At 39.2% G+C, this 24,048-nt stretch overlaps 1 protein-coding gene across 19 annotated transcripts in view; it reads left to right on the plus strand.

The window, feature by feature from the left end:
• The window catches only part of ZBTB20 (zinc finger and BTB domain containing 20), a 726,721-nt gene that overhangs the window by 460,601 nt on the left and 242,072 nt on the right, over nt 1-24,048 (plus strand). For 2 of the 19 annotated variants that reach the window (XM_081138868.1, XM_081138864.1), the window contains one exon: nt 12,060-12,125. The exons of the other annotated variants lie outside the window; for them this stretch is intronic. The gene's annotated coding sequence lies outside the window, so the exon portion shown is untranslated. The remainder of the gene's footprint in view (nt 1-12,059; nt 12,126-24,048) is intronic. 19 annotated transcript variants of the gene reach the window in all.

The following is a 24,048-nucleotide window of genomic DNA, read 5'->3' on the forward strand; positions in this document are numbered from 1 at the left end:
CTCAACTCATTTCTCTCAACAGGAATGTAAAGAAGATACTGTGTAGACATAGGTAAGCTTCTGCAGGAGGTAGTACACCTCTCCCCTTGCTCTCCTGGATTTAGGCAGCATAGCAGAGTGATTAAATGTGCAGCCTGCCTGGGTTCTACAACTCACTAGCTGTGTGACCTTGGGAAAGCTTTTATTTTTACTGCCTCCATTTCTTAATCTATAAAATGGGGGTGATACCTTCATCATAAAATTACTGTGGGGAGTAAATGATCTAATAAAGGTAAAATATTTAAACGAAGATCTGGTATATAGTGAGCTACAATAAGCATTAGCTGTTGTTATAATCACCATGATTATCTCCCTCACCCTAACTTATTGCTGTGCTGTAGGGTCATGGTTAGCACCTGTTAAGATAAAACCTACACACATGCAGGTGTGCATTCACACACACAAACACAGACACACACACATGCACATATATGCACACACTCAGACACAACCCCCATCCACCTAGGAATGCTTACTTGCCCCAGCTGTGGGCTTAAGCATCACCAGCATGTTAATCTGAATGTCTTTCTAGACAAAGGACACAGGAGGAATCCATGCTTTGGATGAGGTGGTCTTTGTACTGAGTTCAACCTTAACACTGGTTTCAAGTACCGAATGCAGAATTACTCAGTTGCTGGACCTCACTCATTACCTATACTTACTCTAGTGAGTCTCATCTCATTACTTACGTCCTGTCTCATCTCATTACTTAAGTCCTTCCTAAACTATAAATTCTGTTATGCTTAGTCTAGTCCAGATCTATTGATAGAGTCACCATTATAGTTCCAGCTCCATAAATAAATGTGGGGTGAATGAATGAATGAATGAATGTCCTATCCCAGCCTCTTTACTTACCTGATGTGCTAATGCCGACCTCATTGTCTTTCTAGGCTATTATATTCACTATCCCTAGTTATTATTCCCAGTCTTCCAGTCCAGACTCTCCTCGTTATTTTTGCCTTCTTTCACAAAATTTGGATCTCTGATTTGAAATTCTCAGTACTGATATCCAGTTATTATATATAGTAGGCCTGTCCTCCTATCTGCTTCGTCTTTTCCTTCATGGAACCATGGACACCACCCCTACACTTGTGTTCTTTATGCCTCAGCCAATGCCGTTTTCCCATTTGAAATTTGTAAACTTTAACCGTACCAGTGATTCATTACCCATTTGCATTTTAATCAGATGCCCTTGGTTGTAGCCTTGATTTTGATCTCCATATCACATTATACATTTATTATATTTATTGTATTTATATTTATTGTATTTTGAGAAAAGCATGCTTATATCAGTAATAAGCAAGTGAAAGCTGACATCAGCCCTTATCTCCAAGACTCAGCATTCGGCAAGCTGGGCACACTATGTGTTGTATTATTTGTTATAGCTCCTTGATGAATATGAGATCTTGTATCTGAGCTTAGTCTCTGTTGCCCTATACCTGCTCTAACCCTAGGCTGATGCTAACAACAATCAGAGCTCAATTATCGTAAAATTTAATTGGGCATTGTTGGCTTATATAGAGTGGGTGTAATAGTCAACATCATACATAAAAGGGAGAGGAACTAGCAGCACTGTCGTTGCACCCAGTAAAGGCCACTGACCATTACATGCCGACGTATTTATTGTGTTACCTTTGTTGTCACTATTGTTTGACTCTTACCCCAAAAAAAGGAAAAATATTTTTTAAAAGAGGAAAAGATACAATTTAAATTTAGAAACAAGTATGAAGCTAATTTTAATCACCATCTATCGTAATAGTTAACGGAGACAAGATACCTGCTTACAAGGAGCTTATAGTTCGTGTCATCTTATTGCAGAGATTAGTATTTAAATCCTAAAACTAATTAGGTAGAAGTTGTTATTCTATTATTATGCACCAAAGTGAGCTGTAAGGAAAGGCAGTCACTGCTGCAAGAATCCTCATCAGGATGGCCTCTAATGGTACATGGGAGGCTTGAGAATAGAGGGAGAACTTTCGCTGTAGATGTAGAAGCTGAGGGTTGAAGGGTGAAGGAAGGGGGCCTTTCGGAAAGAAGGGGCCGTGGAAGATGGTGGTGTGGCATCCGAAACCAGGGAAGAAGGGAGAATGAAGAAAAATTTCAGCCTGAAAGAAGACATGGCTGTGGGAATGAAGGTGGTGTGCATGGGAAGTAATGAAATTAGAGATGAGATACATGCGAAGGTTAGGATATGAATTTGGAAAGGTCAGGTGGAGTCCAGAGTTTATTCTTTGTGGGTGATGAGAACAATGGCTGTCACAGAGTTAGAACTCGATAAGGGTTTGCTATATAACTGAAACATGTCAGAGATGCAAACAAATTATAAAAGCAGTGTTTTAGTAGTTAACCTGGCTACAGTGCACAGGGTGAGTTGAGGGGGCTGAGACTAGTCTCATGCCAGCTGGGAGGCAATTGCCATCATTCAGATGTAGAACACTCAAAACTCAAATACAATCATGACTGTGGAGATTTTTTAAAAGGGTATTTTTAAAAAAAAATTAACAGCACTCTCCATTTCTCTTCCCTACCAACCGTAACCCTAGTCCCTCCTAACCATAACTTTAACTGGAAATATTTCCTAAATGTGGGATACTCTTTGCCTTTTGATTTGATTTTAGTGAAGCCTATGACTGCTTAGAGGGTAGGGACAGGTTGGGAAGTGAGCTCTAGGGCTCACTCAAGCCTCCAACCAGTGAGGGCTTTATTATATCATATTCCTGAACAACATAATGTGCTCTCAAAGTTTGACTGCTTGAGAATAAACTCGGGGGACACACAGATCCCTCTGGGTTTCCATTTATGAATTCCTGATATGCAGGACTCGGGGAACCTCACATGTCACAGTACTGATCAGCTTAAGGAGATTCAGGGTACATTCTAGGTTCTTAACATTTTTCTTTTTCTTTTTTAATTAACTTTATTTTGGAATCGTTCAGATTTATAGAAAATCTGCTGAGTTAGCACAGTTTCCAGATTCCCCTGTAGATAACATCCAGATTCCCCTGTAGATAACATTTTACATTACTATGCTACATCTGTTATAGCTAAGGACCCAACATTGGGAAATACTTCAATATTAACTAGACTTTACACTTCATTCAGATATCACTAGTTTTCCCCCAGTGCCCTTTTTCTGTCACAGGACCCCATCCAGGATCCCATTACATTTAGTTGTCATGTCTCCTTACGCTCCTCTGGCCTGTCAGGTTCTCAGACTTTCCTTGTTTTTCACAACCTAAAAAATTGAGGAATACTGATCAGTTAAGTTATCTTATAGAGTGTCCCTCATTGTGGGTTTGTCTGATGTTTTTCTCGTAGCCCGAGGTTATGGGTTTTGAGAGGAAGACCACAGAGGCGAAGTGCCATTCTCATTATATCATATCAAGACTACCATTAAAATTTTAAAGCTAAATTTTTCGTTCTCCTACCTTTGGTTTTGTTCTTAATTCTCACTGTCTGAATCCTGGAATAGCGACAGACCCTTCTCCTCCATTTTCTCCATTCCTTCCTAGTTGAAACATATCAGCACCAAAAGGAAACCTCCAGAGAGACTCTATGCTCGCAGAGATTTCAAAACCATCTCAAGCTCGCTCTTTACCCCTGAGGCATTCTCAGAAATCTCAAGAGTATTCTTGGACTTGGTCATGAGAAACGGCACTCATTAACTTTTTTTTTTGCCATGTGCCTAGTTCACCCACTGTTATCATGCATCCAGTTGGCCTTTCTCTGGACAGTTCTGACATTTCTTGAAGGACAACAAATTGGCTGATATTTCACATCTATATTCAGTTTCCTGTTGACCAATAATTGTGTGTACACATCTTAAGGCAAGTGTCCCATTTTGTATTATGGTTACTTGAATGGGTGCCTTTTACTGCCTACTTCGAGCTCCTTCTAGATTGGAACCATGCCCTACTTTTCTCTTTGTCTTCTGGATTCAGTATAATATATGCCCACAGAAGGCTACCACACATATTTTCAGACTCTCCTGATTTCATGAGTTTTGAAAAGGAACAACCCTCCTTGAGTATCCCATCCTGAGATCTGAGTCTTGATTGCAGAAAATACCTCCTAAGTGCCAAGCTCACTTGCCTCCCGAGCCAGTCAATCCCAGGTACACACTAGCCTAATTTTTCCTGGCAGTTGGCATAGGGAATGTGAAATTGATGGCTGTGCTTGTCAAACCTGTCTGTCTACACAGTGTAGAGCAGCACCATTTAGAGGAAGGGTGTTTGGAAAATTAAACAAGGACTGTCTGAATAGGAGACCTGTCGGCCTGCAAGGGAATGACAGGTTTCTGCCCACAAACCGGGCTTAGGACCTGCATATTGTTGCTTCTTTTCACCCATTTGTGAGTAATGGGTCTCGCCCCATCAGTGGGTGAATGTGTTGCACCAATGGAAGCTGTTAGGTGTTCTCTGTAGGCCTGTATGAGGGAGCCGTAGAAATACCTAAACATGCACTTGCCAGCAGATCTCCGTATTTATCTGCCCGTCAGTGGGAGCAGACAGGGCACAGCTCTTTGATGGGCAAGAACTACAGGTTGAAGCCATGCTCTTCCTGCTGCTGCTGCTGCTGGGGTTGCTGTGGCTTCATCATTTGAGTCCCGAAGGGGGCTGGGGGCAGCTTGTTAGTGGTTGTTCCAGCCTAACCTGGGAGGCTAGCTCTAACCACTGACATAATTAAAGAGACTTTGCAAATGTGGACTGCAAATGCTGTGGCCAGTGGACACTTAAAACCATGGCCACCTACCATCTGTAATCTTTCGACTACGGCTGGAGTATCCACACATCTCTGCTGTCTCCAGCATCCCTGATGCTGCTCTGAGGCTGCCTGACCCTCCTGGATTCTGCCTGTCAGGTGTATTTCCTGCCACAGCCTGGACTCCTCACTGCCTCTCAGCCTCTACTCCGCTCAAGAGATACACTTTCCCAGTAGGAAAAAATTGTTATGCCTCAGTCTTCTAAGGGAAACATCCTACTAAACTAGGTGCTTATTTTTGCAGCAGTTACACCCTTACAACTATATACATCGTTAGCCTTGGCCTTCCTCATCTCAATATACAATGTACCTTGTGAGGAAAAAGACCTTTTTCACTCCCAAAGTAAAACATACTAGTGATGGCAAACTGAATTTGTGATTTCTTTGTACAGGGGTGGGAAAAAATAGGTTAATAATGATAAATAATAATACAGTAATCAATCAATAAATAATAATGTAAGAATAAACTCTGTTTCACATACAGTCACAACTATAAACCTACTTTTGCCCATGCCCATATATAACTGAGGAAAACAAGCTGAGCAGACTTGTGTTTTTAATCTAGGCCCGTTTACCAGTTTAATTTGATAGTGGGAATTAATTGTGCAATTCTTAATATAACTACAGTACAAGCACAATTAACAGACATTTCTTACAGTTATCGTCCCTCCCTCTCATGCTTATAAGAGGGCATGGACCATTCTTTTCCCCTAATTTAATTTCCCTCAAGATCCTTGAATTATTGCTAAAACCTAACAGCAATACTTTTGTTTTCCGGTTGGTTTGTGTGTATCTATTTAATAAAACTGACTGAAAGACCCGAGTTGGAGAACTCCTATTAGACAGTGTTTCCTGTTGTGCCTTTCTAAAAGATGGGAGAAAGAGTGGCGAGTTTCACCCTAGCTGGTTTGGCTCAATGGTTAGAGCGTCTGCCTGTGGACTGAAGGGTCCCAGGTTCGATTCTGGCCAAGAGCATGTACCTCAGTTGCAGCCTTAATCACCGGGCCTGGTCAGTGCTCGAGCAGGAGGCAACCAATTGATGTATCCCTCTCGCATCGATGTTTCTCTCTCTCTCTCTCTCTCTCTCTCTCTCTCTCTACCCCCCCCCGTCTCTCTCCTTCCCTCCCTCCCCCCTCCCTCCCACTCTCTCAGAAAAGCAATGGAAAAAATATCCTCAAGTGAGGATTAAAAAAAAAAAAAGGGTAGAGTTTTGTCTCAGACAGAATTTGGAAGGAAAATAGACTGACTTATCAAAGAGGTGAGATGATATGGAAGGGCTTGTTTCTGTGTGTCAAAATGTATAAGGCAGAAGGAAGACTGGTTTCTCTCCCTGCTTATTACTGTGTGGAATGCTTTCTTCTTGTTTTTGTTGTTAATATCCCTGGGATGCAGCACAGGCAGACTGATTTTTCTGAAGATCACCTTTGCCAGGGTAGAAATTAGTAATTTGATCAACCAGATTGGCAGACAATAAAATAAATGTGGGGGGGGAAAAGAAATCCTGTATTCAATTAAAGTATGTTGACTAAGCACAGGCTTTTTAAAAAAATAAATTGGGCATCGGTACTTGGAAAGTATAAGTAGATGCTTTTGCAGGAGGGAGCTAGGTAAAGAAGACTCCATTTGACTTTTTGCTATTGCTAAAAGCTTTAAAATTTAAATGTATCTAAAATTATTTTAAAGGAACATATGAGGTCAATGTTTGGTATGAGAGAGTCTGCACCAGCTTCAAAGGCACAACAGAAACATTGAAATGGAGCAATTCATTAGGAATGAAGAATTTTTTAGGTGCTGTGGCAAGGATTTTTCTAGAACAGTGTTACCTGATCCCAAGAATCAACAGGGTCACCTGCGAAATATGCACATTTCTGGGCCCCACCACAGACTTAGAGAATCAGAAACTTCCATGGGGCAACCTTGGCATTTGTATCTGAAACAAGAAACCTGGTCAAATGTTATGATCAGGGAAGTTTTGGAAACTGTTTGAAGAGATTTTTTTATATCACATAAAGAGGGAGAATGTTGTATAAATTTATTTCATATAAAAGTGGATAGACATTTCTCCTATGCTCTTCCCAATAATTCAGAGGCATTTCAAATGAGTAAAAGAAGAATTTTTCTCTAGACCAGTGTTGTTGATTTTTTAGCTCTCATACCTCACCTTTATCCCCCCATATCAGTGATCTTAAGATTTTGTATTCCCTCTTTCTCACCCCTTACCCCTACCCAATAAATGCTCATCACATAAAAGTCCCTAGATTAGGAATTTGGAGCTTGAGATCTAGTTCTGGCTGGAACGCAGAGCTAGTTACTTAGACCTTCCTATCACTTTAATTTCACATCAGAATACCAATGAGGTTGTACATTTTTTTTTTTAACCATACCAGCTCTACATGGTTACAAAGATTAACTGGCTTCTCCTGCCTTGTTTGGGGATCATTACCATATATGATGATTTTTGTGCTTGATGGGAATGTGAGTTCAGGTTTAGACATGTCCATTGGTATTATTTATAGACTTTTACTTATTTCCAAAACCAAGTTAAGTTACAGTTTAATCTAAGATCAACTCTGGAAAATGTATTTTCTGCTACTATTAAAAGCATCTTCCAAGGAAATTATTGACAAGGGCTTTTCATATTGACAGCCACATGATGGATACTGATTTGTAAAAGGAGTAGGAGAATAAATGAATGAATGAATGGACTACCTGGTAGCTGTACCAGGTGCTAACACCTTCAAGTCCATGGAGGCAAGGAGAATTGCACTCTTCAGATAAAGTATGGGGACTGGTTGTAAAAGTAATTTTTAAATACATATAAATGGCTATGGCTTGGGGTTTTTACAAAGCTATATGGAAAGTACTTGGCTGGGCACAACAATAAAAATAAAAAAGAGAGAAAGTGCCACTGCCATTTCAAAGAAAGGATCGAGCAATGCAGTGGTAGAGGCTCACATTTCCTAAAGCCGCTTGTCAGCTCAGCATGTCCTCCCTGTGAAAACACATACAGCAGTGGCCTGTGCACTCATTCACACTTCAGAGAAGCCCTCGGTTTCCTTTTCTCCCTCCATTTGAGCAGTGGGCAGCCTGCAACCTTTTGATCAAGCTAACTTTGTACATTACATGACTGAACTCAGCTATGCCAAACATCCTTGAGGAAGTTGACATTTGTGTACTTTGAAAGAAAAAAAAGAAAAGTGAATCCCAACTGCTTCCTCCTGCCCTTTTGATTAAGAGAACGGTAAGTCAGCAGGAGAGGTGCTGCTTTTAACAAGCAGGGGTGTGCAGGACTGATTGGTGTCTTTCTTTGAAAAAAAAGCAGAAAAGATTGATGTTAAACAACACTAATCAGAGTTGATTACAGGGACTGAATGAATTCATTGATGGGAAAGAGCCATGGTTCCAGAGACAACAAAACAGATAAGATGATAGTCAGGGGAACAGTATCTGGAATAGTTCTGCTCATCTCTGCAACCAGGAGTAAGTGGCCCCAGTTCTTTCACCACTCCCTGGAATAGACTTACCTGCATGTGCGGTGCAGTCTCTGCAGGGAAGGCTCTTCTCTCTGAGCTCTGCATGGCTCACCCCCTCTCTTCATTTAGGTCTCAGCTTTCCCTGCTCACCTTATCTAAAGTGGTGCTTCCATCACCACCTGGGTGGGCCCTGCCCACCTCTGAAACCTTGTTTCCTGCTGTTCCCAATGTCACCTAGAGCTCTGTCTGGAACCACCTGCAGTTCTCTGAATGGACTAGACTCTGCTTTGCTCTGTGATTTTTTTCTGTTACCTCTATCTGGTGTCCCTTTCCATCCTCTCTAGTCTTTGCCTGATTATTCGTCCCATACTTCAAGTTTCAGCTCAAGCATCAGCACCTCTAAACTTGTTATATAAACCCCTCATTAAAACCCAGCACCCCATGCCTCTGTTCTCCCACAATATTTATACTTAACTCATTTAAAGCAGGTACGATCCTGTGTTATAACTAGTTGGATATATTTACTTTTCCTTCTCTCCAATACACCAATATATTTGAGGGCAGGGATTGTGTCTTTTATCTCTGTATTTTTAATGATAGTAAAATACCCAGAATGTATAGAGTGTTTAAGAAAGAAAGAAAGAATAAGGGAGGGAGGGGGGGGAGGGAGGGCTCCATATTTTAAAGTAATTGCCTGAAATAAATAACAAAACCCAGAGGAAGAAAATCTTACATAGAATGGCCAACTCATTGGTTATCTGTTTACCAAAAAGTAATGGGACAAAGGAAATGGCAAGTCATATTTAGGAACTTCTACCCCTGCCCTTTTCTGTGGCTTCTAGGTTGTTGCAGGGAGCACTCTGACTATAAATATCAGGATACTTTTGGGGAACAGTTTGTTGGATTGATGCTGTAATTTCTGACCAGTATATGAATGTGTTGCTTATCTTACAAAAATTAGGCTGCTGCTGTTCAATTTGTTATTAAATATATATGGCTTCTCCTTTAGGAACCCCCAAGTGCTCAACATGCATCGTCAGCCTAATGCTGTATTCTTTTCCTCATGTTAACAGTCTTATGCATCCTGAAAACATCACCTGAGCACTTTAGAATCCTGATACATATTACCTAATAAGTGAATATATTATATTCATTATTTTTAATAATCTCATACATTTAAGCTCTTGGAGAAGTTTGTTTTCTTCTTATGTAGCAGCAGGTGGATAACCAGATCTTCCCCACCCAACACATGAAAAGTAGAACATACGGGAATAACCCTAGGCTTTCAAATGGGATTTGTCCCAAGTAGTTCATGGTTGCAATGTTTTGATGCCATTTTAGATTTTACTACTAACACCATTGGGTTTAGAAAGGAGCAGTTGTTAAGTAACATCATAAGAATGCTACCGTGCTAGGGAGATAGGAACCTGAAGCATTTTATGATCCAAGGTAATGGAGTCCCAAGGATGCCAAATACTGGCCACATTTGCCCAAATGCTGGCTGTACCAGTGGCCAGAAGATGGGGAACTTGGAAAGCATTTTATCATTCTGTGACACTTTCATTTTCACTTTTCTGCGAGATTGTTCTTGAGTTAGTCTTGCATTTTTTCAGTGCATTTTCAGTGCAGCTCTCAATCTTGCATTCTCCAGGTATATCTTGGAGATCTTTCCATATTAGTACATAGAGAGATACCTCAATCATTTATCCAGTTCCACAGTATTTCATTATGTAAATGTATCACAGTGTATTCTACCAGCCCCTATTTATAAACAATTTTTATCATTTCCAACAACAATGCTCCAGTGAACAGCCTTGTACATAAATCACTCCGTAGATATGCAGGCTTTCTGGAGTATAAATCCTGAGAAGTAAAATTGTTAGTCAAAGGGTCACTTGCGTCTTAAATTTTGCCAAATGAATCTCAACAGGGGTTTATTACTGAGCAGCCCTATTATCAATATACGAAAGTGCCTCTTTACCCCCAGCCTCAACAGTGGTTTTGTAGACTTTGGATTTCCGCCATTCATATGAGTAAAAAATGGCATCTCCCTGTATTTTAAATGAGTATCTTTTGATATGTATGCTTTCGGTGTCTGTTTTTCTACAAGGTGTCTATTCATCTCCTTTTCTTTCTCTCGGTTTCTTGTCCTTTGCCATGTTGTTTCTTGCTATTTATACATTAAGGAGATAACCATCTCTATGTGTTGCAAACATTGTTCCCAGTTTTCCACTTTTTAAATTACTTTGTTTATGGTGCATATATTTTTTGCCATACAGAAGTTTGATTTTAATATAATCAGATTTACCAATCTTTTTCTATTATGGCTTCTAGATATGGAGTCATAGGTAGAAAGTTTTTACCCATGCTAAGATTATAAAAGGATTTGCCAGTTTTTTCTTTTAGCATTTTAATAATTTAGATTTTTACATTGAAAAATATGAACCTTTGAATGAGTTTTTAATCCATAAGGTATTGTCAAGATAAAGGGGGATCTGAGGAAAGGGAAGCCCTGATGTTCCCAGAGCTTGATGAGCTGTGACTGACCTACCAGCATTTGCACAGTACATTGGCTCTCATTCCTTTCTGCCAGAAGGATGTGAAACCATTATGATGAAAAAGAACAATCTGGATTTCAAAGTTAAAATTAAGAATAACCATGCTTAGCTTTTGGAGGTGTTCACCTTCCCTCTTTACTGCTGATTGTTTTGGGTTTTTTATTAGTTTCTTTGCTTCTGTGAGTGTGCCCTGTGCTAGCAGAGAGGCCATAAGCTAATTGCATTATTTATTGGTTCAAATTCTAGTATCCTATGCAATTCAGCACTAAAATATCACTAACAGTGCATAGAAACCAGCCCTTGGAGTCAGAAGCCCCAAATTCATCTATTGTACCCTCAGAGCATGTCTATAAAATGAAAGGAGTGTGATCACCATTTCAATAAGTAAGAAAGCAAGTAGATACATTTTTAAAAGTCCTTTAAGTTCTGTAGAAACTTAATTCATGAAGTTACTAGCAGACGATAGTTTTTAGTTATATTCTGTATGAAGTTTTGGAGGGAGGCTTTATGTAGAAAGCTTCCCCCCCACACTCTAGTTCATATTTGTTTACCTTCATCAGTAGTTTGCTTTCATTTTAAAAAATGGTTTTTCAACAGGTATCTGTTCTAGATGCTGAGGTTACAGCAGTGAACAAAACAGACATCTACAAAAATTTCTTCAAAGAGCTAATATTTGGAGGGGAAGAGCAGAAAATAAATACACAGAAAATATTAAGTATATCAGATGTCAGTAAGTGCAGTAGGAGCAATAAAGTGGGGATAGGAAGTGCTAGGAACGGGGTGTTCTTATGATGACTGAAACCAAGAATCCTACACATTTAGCAGTGAACCTTCGAGAATATGTAAAGATATCTTGGAATTCCGAATACACTGAAATGACTCTTGATATCCTAGGGAGAACCAGAACCAGACATGTACAAGAAAACAGTCATTCATGAACATATTGACTCTGTTCAAGGTCAGACGACAGCATATGTCAAACTTTTCTACAGACATCTCACACGTGCTCAGGATAGTCACCTCTCTCATATGAGCCAGACTCATCAGCAGCCTTTGGCAACTATAGAATTGTTACTGAGAATAAAGGACCAATGCTGATGTGATTAAGAGCTGGTGAGAGTCTTGTTCATGTCATGTACTATGATTAACCTCAGTAGATGAAGCATGGTAATCTCTGCTGGAGTGAGACTCATTTGCCACAAGGACCTTTTCTCTGTCCCTAATGTAGCACCTTCCCTGTGGATCCCAAAGCCTCAGAGTTGTGACATATTACTCTACTGAAGCTATGATGCTGGTGAGTGATTTAATGAACTTTCTTCAGATCTAGATTATTGACAGTAATGTTCTTTGGCTGGCACTCACATTCCCCTGGTATCTAGTCCTAATTTACCTAATAATCACCAGTTTTACTTCTTGCTACTCCCTTTCACAAGCCAAAAGATTTTCTTTTCCCAGTGCATGTGGCCTTTCTGTTTATGCAGTTTATTCTGCTTGAAATGATTTCTATTTCCTCTCTGTACTTGGAATCCCTTCTGTTCCTCAGTACCTAGTTTAAAGGCTTCTTCATCTGGAATCTCCTTCCTTAGCCTTCTATTGAGGTCATTACTCATATTTCATCTAGCTAGCAATTATTTATTATTTGTCTATCTATTGATCAACCTATTTATCTATCATCTATCTACCCATCCTCCTAAGGTACATGATAATTATTGTGTAATGAATAAGTGCTGAAATGGGAAATAGCGGACAGATACGAGGATACAGACAAGCAGTAAAATAAAGGTGGTCTTGAGTAGATACTGTAGTTTTCTTGTGACAAAATATTAAATAAAATATAAGTGCACCTTGTTTGAATTGGTCCAGAATAAGATAGGCTGTGTGGTGGCTTCCCAGGCAGCTGGCATGTGTGAAACAATCGGGAACGTGGTCTCCGTTAGCATTTATGAAGAATACTTCTAGCTGATGTGTCCAAGCTCTCTCATGAGGGTATAGACTATGCTGACCTCTCTCCCTTTATACCTGTTGGCATGCTGAGATTGGATCTTGTTTCCTTCCTGAGCTCTAAAGATAAGAAAGCTGATTAGTTGACTCCGATGTTTTCAAACATCACTGCTTTTCCCAAGGTCTGGGTAACATGTGGTTTATTTTAAAAATTCCATTCTTTCTGAATATTTTCCACAAGTAAAGGATGTCCTGTGAGAGAAAAAAAATAAGGCATTAATTTAAGAAGAAGTCCCGGTACGACAAGAAAATGCAAGCAGCCTGATGCGGCTGGTTGCTAGGAAGAAGTGCGCGCTGGGGGCATACGGCTGGGCCTCGGAAGGAACATGACGCACTCGTGTCTGATGAGACCGGCGGGAGAAAATAGCGCTTCAAGCCCAGAGCCAGGTTTAGTTATGAGTCGAAGGTGAAGTCAGTACTATTTAAAGTTTCATCTTATTTACAGGACTACTTGTAAGTGTAGGGTTCCCAAGAAAGCAAAAGACAGGGTTCCTGACCCAGAAGCCTTTGATATAATGAGTATGATGAAGGTAATACAAGTATTATTGATACATATCTAACAGAAACTTATAACCAGAGTAAGTAGGACACTAATTAATGAATTGACCTGATTGGAAATCTCAGATTAAAGGAAATTTCTAACTCTTCTGTATCAGTGTGGGATAGGGCCATGAGGTGAAGTATTGTTGTTACATACACATTTTATTGGGTGAAAGGAAAAGAAGGAACTCATCTCTGGAAAAAGCTGGAGTAGATTCAGGAATGACAGACCAAGGAGGCTGAGGAGAGGGAGGTAAGAGGACCGAGGAAGGGCCGCAGCACTCAGCCTGCTCCCAGGGGAGTCCTCGCAGACCCGGCCTCCACCTGAGCCTCCGCCGTACATCAAGTCTTCGTTTCAATCTGTTAGGAATCTCTTTCCTATGATTTTATAATGTAATTGCTCTGTGATTTGATAATAGAAGTTAAGCCTATACATTTTCATAATCACCTTCTCTAGAACACATCCATTATGCAAAGAAGGGAAACTTGTATAGCAATAATGATAATGTTTTATTTTAGGTGTACTGAGTGCTTTCACTGATATTATCTCATTTGGTCCTCACAATACACCTCTGAGGTAGGTGCCATCCATTTTAGAGGTGAGGAACGTGGAGTCCTAGAGAAATTTTGTAACGTTTTAAGTTTCTCCTTCCTCCCCCCCCCTTTATCTCTCTCTCTCTCTCTCTCTCTCTCAGAGTCATAGAAAGATAAGAAAGCTCTGGGCATCGTTTGCCCTCCGCATAACGAGTCATGTAAACCAAACCTGGAAGATGATCTTAAGGAAGGTTAGATTCCAGCCTTCACTTCCTCTTACTAGATGTCTGACATTTGGCAAGTTTTTCAACATTTCTAAGTCTGGATTTTCTCACCTATAAAATTGGCATAATAATAACAGCAAAGGAAGTATTTTGAGAATTAAATGGACATAGTGTAAGTCAACTCCCCGCCCAATGGACATTAGCCATAATAAAATGAATGGTTATCATTACTATCTTATCTTCACTGAAAGCACAATAAAGGTGAGAAAAGTCTTAAATTTTGAAAGGAGATAAGGTACTTAAACACTAGGTGTTTACATGGAAGAGATGGTTAACACCCTTCTTCCCAAAATGACCCTCAACAAATAAAGTATTAAAAGATGTTGTAATCATTGTGTCAGTTGCCTGAGAAATCACATCAAGTCTGTCACCTCTCTGTGTTCTTCTTCGGCTTCCTTAGCCTTTGAAGAAGTTCTAGGGCTAAGTATCTTGCAGGGAAGGCTCCCTGTGTTCAGAAGAATAGAGCACTCCTGAGTGCCCCAAAACTATTGCAGTGTGAACTCTGTAAAATTGTGGGGCATCACGAGGCCTCCTCTGCCTCATCATGAGATGCCATGTACTGTTATGAGGTGACACAGGGATCATGCTTTTCAGGGAGCAATACAGATGGAGACCTGTATACTTTTGAGAAGTGTCACAGATAGCCTGTGCTGCCCCCATAATGTCCTGGCTTTCAAAAACAGCGTCGTGGTGAAGGGTGGCCAGGAAGGTACAGAACAGAACGGCTCATACAGCTGTTTTGAGTCCCCCGACCTAAAGGTCTGAAAAGAATCTTTCCTTCTCTCAAAGTAGAGGAGTGAAGGGACTTTGCAAACTGGACACAGTCCACCAAAAATTCAACAGCAGTTATTGTTGGGTCAGAGAATTACAAGTTGGTTTTATTAAAATTTAATTTATGCTTTGCTAGCGCTTTCAGATTTCTTATAACTATCATGAATTACTTTTATATCATTTATTTTGGAGGTATTTCCTTTTAAAATATCATATATTAAGTTTTTTAATACAGAGAAAAATAAAGGAGAAAAAATTTCCTCATAACCTTGCCACTCAGATATCTTTATTGGCATTATTTTTTAAACAGATAGTTGGAAAATTCAAACAGAACAGAAAAATATATAATTAAAAGTAAATATTTTTCATCCCTCTAATCAAAAGTGTCTTGTATATCCTCTCAGAAAAAAAGCATTTTTAGGTATATGTGAGTATATTTATACGCATATATGTTCTCATTTTTTTCATGTGAGAGGGATCGTACTATATATGTCTTATATCTTGTCGTGTAGCACATATATCTACCTTATTTTTTAGCAACTTCACAGTATCTCTTATAGAACTGTACCACAGTTGTTTAAATAGTCACTGAATATTTGGTAAATATTCTTAATTTTACAACCAGAAAAATTCAGTGCCCTTTTTTTTAAAATGTGTTTGCTAGACCTTAGCCTGGAGTAAACCAGAACCTCTCTGCTTGTTATATGGTCACAAATTAAAGATCACTGTATGCATGTACGTACATATTGTATGCATGTATATATGTATGTATGTGTAACATATTAGAGATGAGTGTCTTGATCTTTAATTTTACAGTATAAAAATTTTACACTGTGAAATGTCAGAATGGCCACAGGCAGAGTGAATAGCGTCTCTTTGTGATCCCGGCTGAATCGTGGCCTCACATGGAAGTTGGCATACTTCTTGAAGTTTTAATGCAGTCACTGATTACAGTGTCTGAGATTTTACTGCAATTTCCATTTGAGTTAAAACTGATTTTGTCCTCAAAATAAAAGCCTTTAAAAGGAGAGAAAATAATTATTTTTTCCATGGCAGGAAGTCTAAATCCTTCCATTGTATCTCCTAATATAAAAAAGAAAAGTACTAAGAATCATTGAGAAGCTGATGCAAAAACAAAATCCCTTTTGAATAACTGAGCTTTGGAACTTGATTCTCCAAGTACCTGCTCATGTCCCAGGTACCCAAGAAAGAGCCAGATGCAGAAAAACTTTATACCAAGGCTTGATGTGATGCTAGTAAAAAGTAAGCTGAGGCTTTTCAAAACCGTTTTGCTGCAGGTTAAATTTTTTTTTTTTTAACCCATGTGCTTTTGAAGAGGAGGAAGAATTTTGTTTGTGGGCATTGGCGTGATTGCCCTGTGTAAAATGTAGGCACTGCACAGCTCTAATACAGAAAAGTAAATGCACACGCAAGCCATATTCTAACCTTGAAGACGTGGTTGCTTTTAATGACACAGTGTGTGAAGGTCAAGAGAAGGTGCCCTGAGCAGATGAAAGACTTTCCAAGTGAAAAAGCTTCATTTACATTTAAAATATATTGAATTACACATGATTTCTAAGGGGCACTTGGTTGTTCTGGCTATAACCATGGCTCGTTTCTGTTATCACATGTCAAGTGATGGATTTACCTCGTATATTCCCCTGGCAGGTGTTTTCGGTGGAAAGGCAGGGAGAGGGAGGTGAAAGACGAAGGTAATTCTCAGTATCTTGTTCTAAACCCACTAGGTGTCACTGCTTTCAGTGGGACTCTGGCAAGAAAGCTGTCAGAGGCCACATCTGTGCCTTGGTGAAAAATGGATTTCCTGGCATCTTGAGTTTTAACCTCTAATGTACATGGAGAACTGTGTAGGAGACTTCCTCATGTTCATTTGCACCTGTGGTTCCCTTAATTTATTTTTATTTTGAAATTTTTAAAGAATTTTTGCAGTATTTATGCTTGAACTATATTTTATTCAGAAATAGTTTGTTAAAGCTGTTCTATAACATGTATCTCCCTAAACATAAATACACAGTGAAATTATTAAAGGTGTTCGAGTGCTTTGGGAACAGAATGCGGTCGGCAGGCTTGACCTCACATCCTTTGTAAGGGGCCTTAGAGAGGAAATGCCACGTGCTTTTATGTCAGTGGTATGGAAGTGATTTTCTTCTTTCTTTTTTTCTTTATCCTGCCTCTCATTCCATGTTCTTTCTCTCTTCTTGCTCTTCCTTTCTCTCTCCCAATTTCATGAAAATTCATTTATCTGTGACATTTAAAGACTGTGTCTGAGAGGTGTCTGGAGCTGTGGCCGCTGTGTACATCAATAGTGTCTTAGACTCTGGCACTCTGTCAATATTTGGGGGCCTCGGTAACCACTCTCAAATACAGTGTCTGCCAGCCATTGCGCGCTTAGTGTCTCAGTGAGGAATCGAATGAATGGATATTAGCGTGTCACACCCTTCTACAACTGGCAACATTTTGTAGACAGTATCCATGGGCATCTTGCATTCACCCTCTGCCTCTCTCTATTTGTCTGATTCACTTATGTGATGTTATTTTGCCTCTATGTAAAAAATAAGAATCTTAAAAAAATACTGTTATGAAACTGAAGAAAACAGAATCATTGTACAGCCTTTATTTGGTGGGTTTTATAGTATATAGCTACATGTCTAGGCAATATATTTTTAAAATTATATTCTAGTGTTTCTGCTTAGGTTATGATATTTGGATCAAAAGTATTGTTGCTATTTTATGGTGGAAATTATATATACACACACACACATACTTCCTAGGTAAAGCTTCCCTAGTTTATGTATGAGTTGGTTGAAACAAGGTTGTTCTCTGAAACAGAACTATTTACATTTACAAATGATTCTTAGTGTCCTCTCCACTAGGCCGGTGAAACGGCCCATTTCTAAATTGAATCATGAACTTCCCCCAGATAATGACATATTGGCCTTTCGAGGTTTGTAAGGAAAACCAATAGGGCAGCATTTTAGTTACTGAACTACTAGTGTGTGTTGTCAACCCACGTGTAACCTTTACCATGTCTTGTAACGAGAATACATCAGGAATCTGAACTTTAAAGAAAGAAACAAGGTAAAAGTGGGAGTTTACCAGATACCAGTCTTATCTTGGAGATCTGCATTCAACCTAGGACAAGTATGGAAGAACTTGCCAAGCTTTGGGTCATGCTCAGATTAAATAATCCAGGTGTCCAGATATCCAAGAGACTATCCTGGAACTCTTAATGCCCCCTTGATGGAATCATTAATAGCTTCTTCCTTGAACCCACTGGACCAGCAATAACTCCTGAGTTTAATGAATTCAGCCAAGCTTCATGTCACCCAAGGGTCTTTCCCCGTCTGGATTTTTAAGTCAGGTCCCTAACATTTGAGTACCTGGTTTCACATGGGCTGCCAGGATCTGCTATACACCATATCTATTACAGTGGCTCTTATTGGGACTGAGAAAAGAACTGCCTGATGAACATCATTCATGATGCAGTTTCACTACAGCCACTGAAGACACACTTGGGACCTCCAGAGCCTTTAGCTATACTTCAGAAAGTGAAATATGCATATTTATTTACCTCATAATTATGAGTCATTTATAAGGTTAAAAGTTCATTTGACCAATTATAAATGCTGCCTCCAGATTTTACTTCATAATACAGAAGTTATTTTTTAATTTCAATCAGTCATCATCTTTGTAAGAGACATGCTGTTGAGAGTTTGTATTGAACTAGACAGTATGGACGGACCAAGGGATGCCACAAGCGCTCCAACCCCCAGAAATCAACTGGCAGTGGAAGGGCGTGCCTCAAACTCAAAAAACGACAAATGGGCATGAGAATGATTAAGAGAATAGCAAAAAGATAACTATAGGTATACAAGGATCTGTACATGGTCTGCATCAAGGGATGTGGCATTTTTCTTACTAATTCATTTCTAATAGAATACAGGAACATGTACAGCTTCTAATGAAGAAGTAAACACACTCTCCAGCCTCCATCTATCATTAGATCTGTTTTTGTGGTCCCAGAGAGGAGGGGAAAAAACCCAACAATATGCCACATTAACCACAGTATGCCACTTCATCTCCAGATATAATAGAGAACATTTTCAGTACCTCCCATGGATGAATCATGTCTCTATTATCGTCAGTAAGACTCATCTGCTAGGCTAAGAATTTACTCTCCTCTTGCTGTGGGTTCAGAATTCTACAAATATACATTATACCTGTTCTTTATTGTATATTGTTTGTTTAATGTTAGACACGAATCCTTTCTGGGGCAGAGGAAGAAGCAGGAATGAGATGAGAACACAGAATAAGCCTGCAGAATTTAGGGCTAAGAACAGAAGGAATTGGGGGGGGGGGGGGTGGATCACTTTAGACACACCTTGGAATTGTATTTGAAATTTGATGGGCTGCAATTTAACCATCTCTTTTCATTAATAATAAAATGTTCTCTTCCCAAAGTGGGCAAGATTTGGGTTTCTCCTCCTTAGAAATCCTTGCAATTTCTTCAGTTCTTTCTTCTCTAGTGTATATTTTGACTACTGATCATAGAGTGAAATGGGAACAGCAGGATGAAGGTGATGACTGAGTGGGTCCGATCCCACCTCAACAGGGAGGCACAAATAAAAAGTCTTCAGCTTTGGCTGCCCTGCCAGAAAAGAAAGAGCTGCTTGACTGTATGGCTAATAATCAACAGAACCCTTGAAGGGGTTGTTTAAAGAAAGGGTCTGTCTTATCATAAAGTGGAACCTACCATTATTGTGGAGATGAGCTTTGTGGGTGTCCAGTGATGCCTTGGTCATAGACACCAAATAGAGACCCAGGCTCTCTACCCAGAAGACACAGAGGTAAGTGGCCTATCTAGTTCCAGGCCTGTGTTATGTCCTAGTCACAGGGGCCCCTTTATTCAGAAATCTGTCCCCTCTCTTTTTGGCCAATAAATTGTTATTCTTGTTTTCAGTTTTGAAGAATTGGATTATTTTATAATGATTACTACCTCCACCTTCCTAAAAAGTCCACTTGCTAACTTTTAACTCAAAAGATCCCACATAAGAGGTGTTGTAACTACTAAAGGAATGCTTCTTAGTACTCACCTCAAGATCTACTTAAAAAAAAAAATTGGCTCTGGCTGGGTTGTGCACTTGGTTGGAACGCCTTCCCACACACCAAAAGGTGCAGGGTTCAATTCCTGGTCAGGGCACATACCTACGCTAGGGTTTGATCCCCAGTCGGGGCACGTACAGGAGGCAACCTCTCTCTTTCCCTCTCTCCCTCCCTCTTACTCTCTCTCTAAAAGTCAATAAAAACATATCCTCAGGTGAGAATTTTTTAAAAAAATGTTAGTACTGAATTTCTGATGTACATGCACCAGAATTGGGGCCATTGCCTTTGTTCTTGAAAAAATAAGCTGTTGAAATAGCTATATGCTACTCCATAATCAAAGTCCTTTTCCCTCAATAATTATAAGGCATATACTTTTCAGTTCCTGCTCATGTAATAGTGGCCTGGAAGCTACCAATTTAACTAGCTGTCATGGGCCCAATGATCATTTATGTGTCCAGAGGAATGAATGTTGAGTGATGAATGTTGAGTGATGTGTGTGAATCTCTTGGAATTGTATGCTGGGAGTAAAATAGATTGGGTGAGTATAAGAATAGATTATGCTGGTAGAAAATATATAATATAGATTTTTATAGAATAAATTTCTACAAAGACACATAGATTGGTCCAAATAGAGAATAGACTGGACAAAACAATACATTGGACTAATTAATTTATTTCAGAGGTAGGTTCTCTATAAATTTAGTAAATGAGCTGCTTATTAACAACATTGTTACATTTATATTCAGTGTAATTTAAAAATAAGATCAGTATAGGCATTCAGACTTTTACATAAATGGTGCTTTATGGCTGATCACCCAGGAGGCTGCAGTTAGGCTCTAGCTCAGCTTTTTGGTTGTGGGTGATGGAACTTTCACATTTGCCTTTATTGTCTCTTCTCTGCCAAAATGAAACTCACTATTTAGGAAACTGCACCTGTGTATAACCATTTTAATACGTCTGTCTGCAAATTATAGACATGAAAATCTAATCTCCGTGTCATGAAACAACCTTGGAAAGCCCTGGTAAAACTGACCTGGCAATCTTTTGCTGACACCAGACACTAGGGTAATGACCAGCACGAAGCTGTGCCATACGTTGTCTTCTTTCTGAGCCCAGTGAGAGCTCTGGTGAACTAAGGCAAAGTTACAGTTATAATCTAACACCACTCACTTAACTAGCAGAGCTTTTAATTTTGTCTCAAATGACAAAGAAACAACAACAAAAAGCCCAGGGAATTCTAATCTATTTATTTGGTGCCAAGTGCTTCTGAATTCTCAGGAAATGATTATTAGGGTATCAGAGTCACTATGGAGAAATGGGATGCCATTGAGGTCTGTCCTGGAACCTGGTTTTTTTATTACCTTGATTACCTGAACACGTCTTCTAATATTAGCAAACCCAGTGTATTCTAAATTATTGCTAGTAGCCTTTCCAAATCTCAAAACAAAATCCATTTTAATTTAAAATTATACTTTAAGAAGCAGTCAGGGAAGAGTGATGCAAAATTGAGTTAACACCAGGGTATCAGAGATTGCAAAGAGCTGTAAATCACTATTTTAGATGTGGAGGACAGGAAGTACATGTTTTCAAAGTACAGTGGTTTTATGCAAAGTGTTCAAATAGCAACAATTTGACACATAGGTATAACTGCCACTTCAGAGGGAGGACAATCATTTGAAATGAACACTCAGTAAAAACAGAAAATAAGCAGAATGTTGTTAGCATTCCCCGGGAGAGAAAGCAAACGTCTCAAGTGGCAGTTCATCCCACAGGTCTCTTATCCCTTACAGATAACATTTCATATAGCTGTATTAGCTTGCATGTGTTAATAGCTGCTAAACTAAAACCACATACCTGAATATGAGGGCTTGCTTCTTTTATGCGGGCTTGTCTCCTTTCTCCATAAATTTGTTATATGTCAGTCAGGGGAGGCATATAACTTCATTTCTTTTGAGTCTTCTTGCAAATCTCAGATATTCCATTATCCATTACGGTTTGGTAAATGCCATTGATAAACTGAAAATAAAGAATGACTAGCTCTGCGGGCAGAATAACATCTAGAAGTAGGCAAAGGAAGTTAATCAAGAGTGTGAAATGTAAAAGTGAAATTTAAAAATAGCTGAAATAGTAGGATGTGTAAGAAGCACTCAGAATACAGACTTTGCTACTATTTCTTGAGTATAGATCAGACATCTAATCATGCTCGTTCTGAATTAATCTAAAATTGGATATGAACATTTTAGAGAAAGAGCTATAAAACTCTTCCCAGTAAAATTTGAATTGAACATTTTGAGGGGAAATAAAGTTCTTTAAGAAAAAGTCAAAGACATTGAGATTTTTTTCATCTTAGAAAAAAAGGAGGTTGAGATTATAAGTTGATACCACTTTTTAAGCAAGTTATGGGAAGTAAAAAAATCAGACTTTCTTGCCTTCACTGACTTTGATAGTGACAAAATATGCTTATACAGCAATAAACAATCGTTAGGTTTGATAATGGGGTAGGCTCTTGATAATGCGGCTTCTAAAGTTATGGATTTGTCCTTTATGAAGCTATTTAACTTAGAATAGACTCACATCTTTCTGGAAGGGTTAAAAGTGTCAAGGAGAAGCAAGGGACTGTCTTCTCTCGGTGGTTCACATTTTCCAGGAGTTTCTTCTTCTCTTACTTTCTAAAATCCACTATTATTTAGAAGCAAAAACTGCTGGAAGCCACCAGGACTTCTAAATGTGCTTGGCCGAGTTAAGCAATAGAAGCACCACCAATATTTTAGTGGAGAATTCTCAGGAATCACACTACATTACCCTTTGTTACATATGATCACATATGTAACCATCGCACTATGTGACATTCATTGCATATAATAATTGATTCACTACAAACGTGGAATTGTGGGTATAGCAGCTGAAAAAATTTACTTGTGAACAAAAATTAGAGCATATTGTTCAGTATTCTGTAAAAAGGTGCAGTAGACATAGTGGAAAATTTATCACATATCACTCTCTTCTTGTTGCTGTTAATATTCAAAGTCAAACCCAGTACCATTAAACTTAAACCATTCCCTTCCTGTGGCATTACCTGAAGTAGTTTCTTTAATTTTTTTAACTTTTTTATTGATTTTAGAGAGAGGAAGGGGGAGAGGGTGGGAGGAGAAAGACAGAGAGAGAGATTGATGTGAGAGAGACACATCGATTGGTTGCCTCGAGTATGTGCACACAACCTGGTTTTGTGCCCTGATTGGGAATCAAAGCCACCACCTTTTGGTGTACAGGACAGTGCTCCAACCAACTGAGCTACACCTTCCAGGGCTGAAATATTTTTGATTCATCTCCAAAAATAAGAAACCAATATGTGTTGGTATTTGTTATAAAATAAGGGGAGACTCCCACAGAATGGAATTAGGGAAAAAGACCCCCTCAGTTAAATATATATATCTACCAAGTTCTTTTTACTTGCCAAGGACTCTTCTAGGAACTAGAAGTAGGCAGGTGTGTAAGTGTCCGTCACTGAGGAGTGCTCGCAGACAGGTGAGAGAGCCAGACATGGAGGTAGATGACTGCAGTGCAGTGAGTAGGCATTGCAGTAACGGTGTGTGCAAGGTACTATATAGATTTGCCTAGGACATTTCTGGGTTATGTCTGTGGTCACGGTATAATTATTCATAGGGTCCTTTAAAATAGCTATAGCAGTCAAGTCTGCCTGAGGTTGTCTAGCAACATTTTCCATAAGATAGGACAGAAAATCAAAGAGATTAAGAATGCTTTGCTGCACACATCATCTACCTCAAATGGAAATGAAAACCTGGGTAGACTGACTTTCATTTCTCCCAGGTTTATGGAGGGGGCAGGGCTGCAATGGAAATTTAACTCATGTGGAGTGAAAGGAGAGGGACAAGGCAGGACAATCTAAACACACTTGTTGGTATATGATATGCACAAGGATTGTCATTAAATGTGCCGTTAAACTGT

The sequence above is a fragment of the Miniopterus schreibersii genome (genome assembly GCF_964146895.1).
Source record: "Miniopterus schreibersii genome assembly, chromosome: 5".
Taxonomy (NCBI): domain Eukaryota; kingdom Metazoa; phylum Chordata; class Mammalia; order Chiroptera; family Miniopteridae; genus Miniopterus; species Miniopterus schreibersii.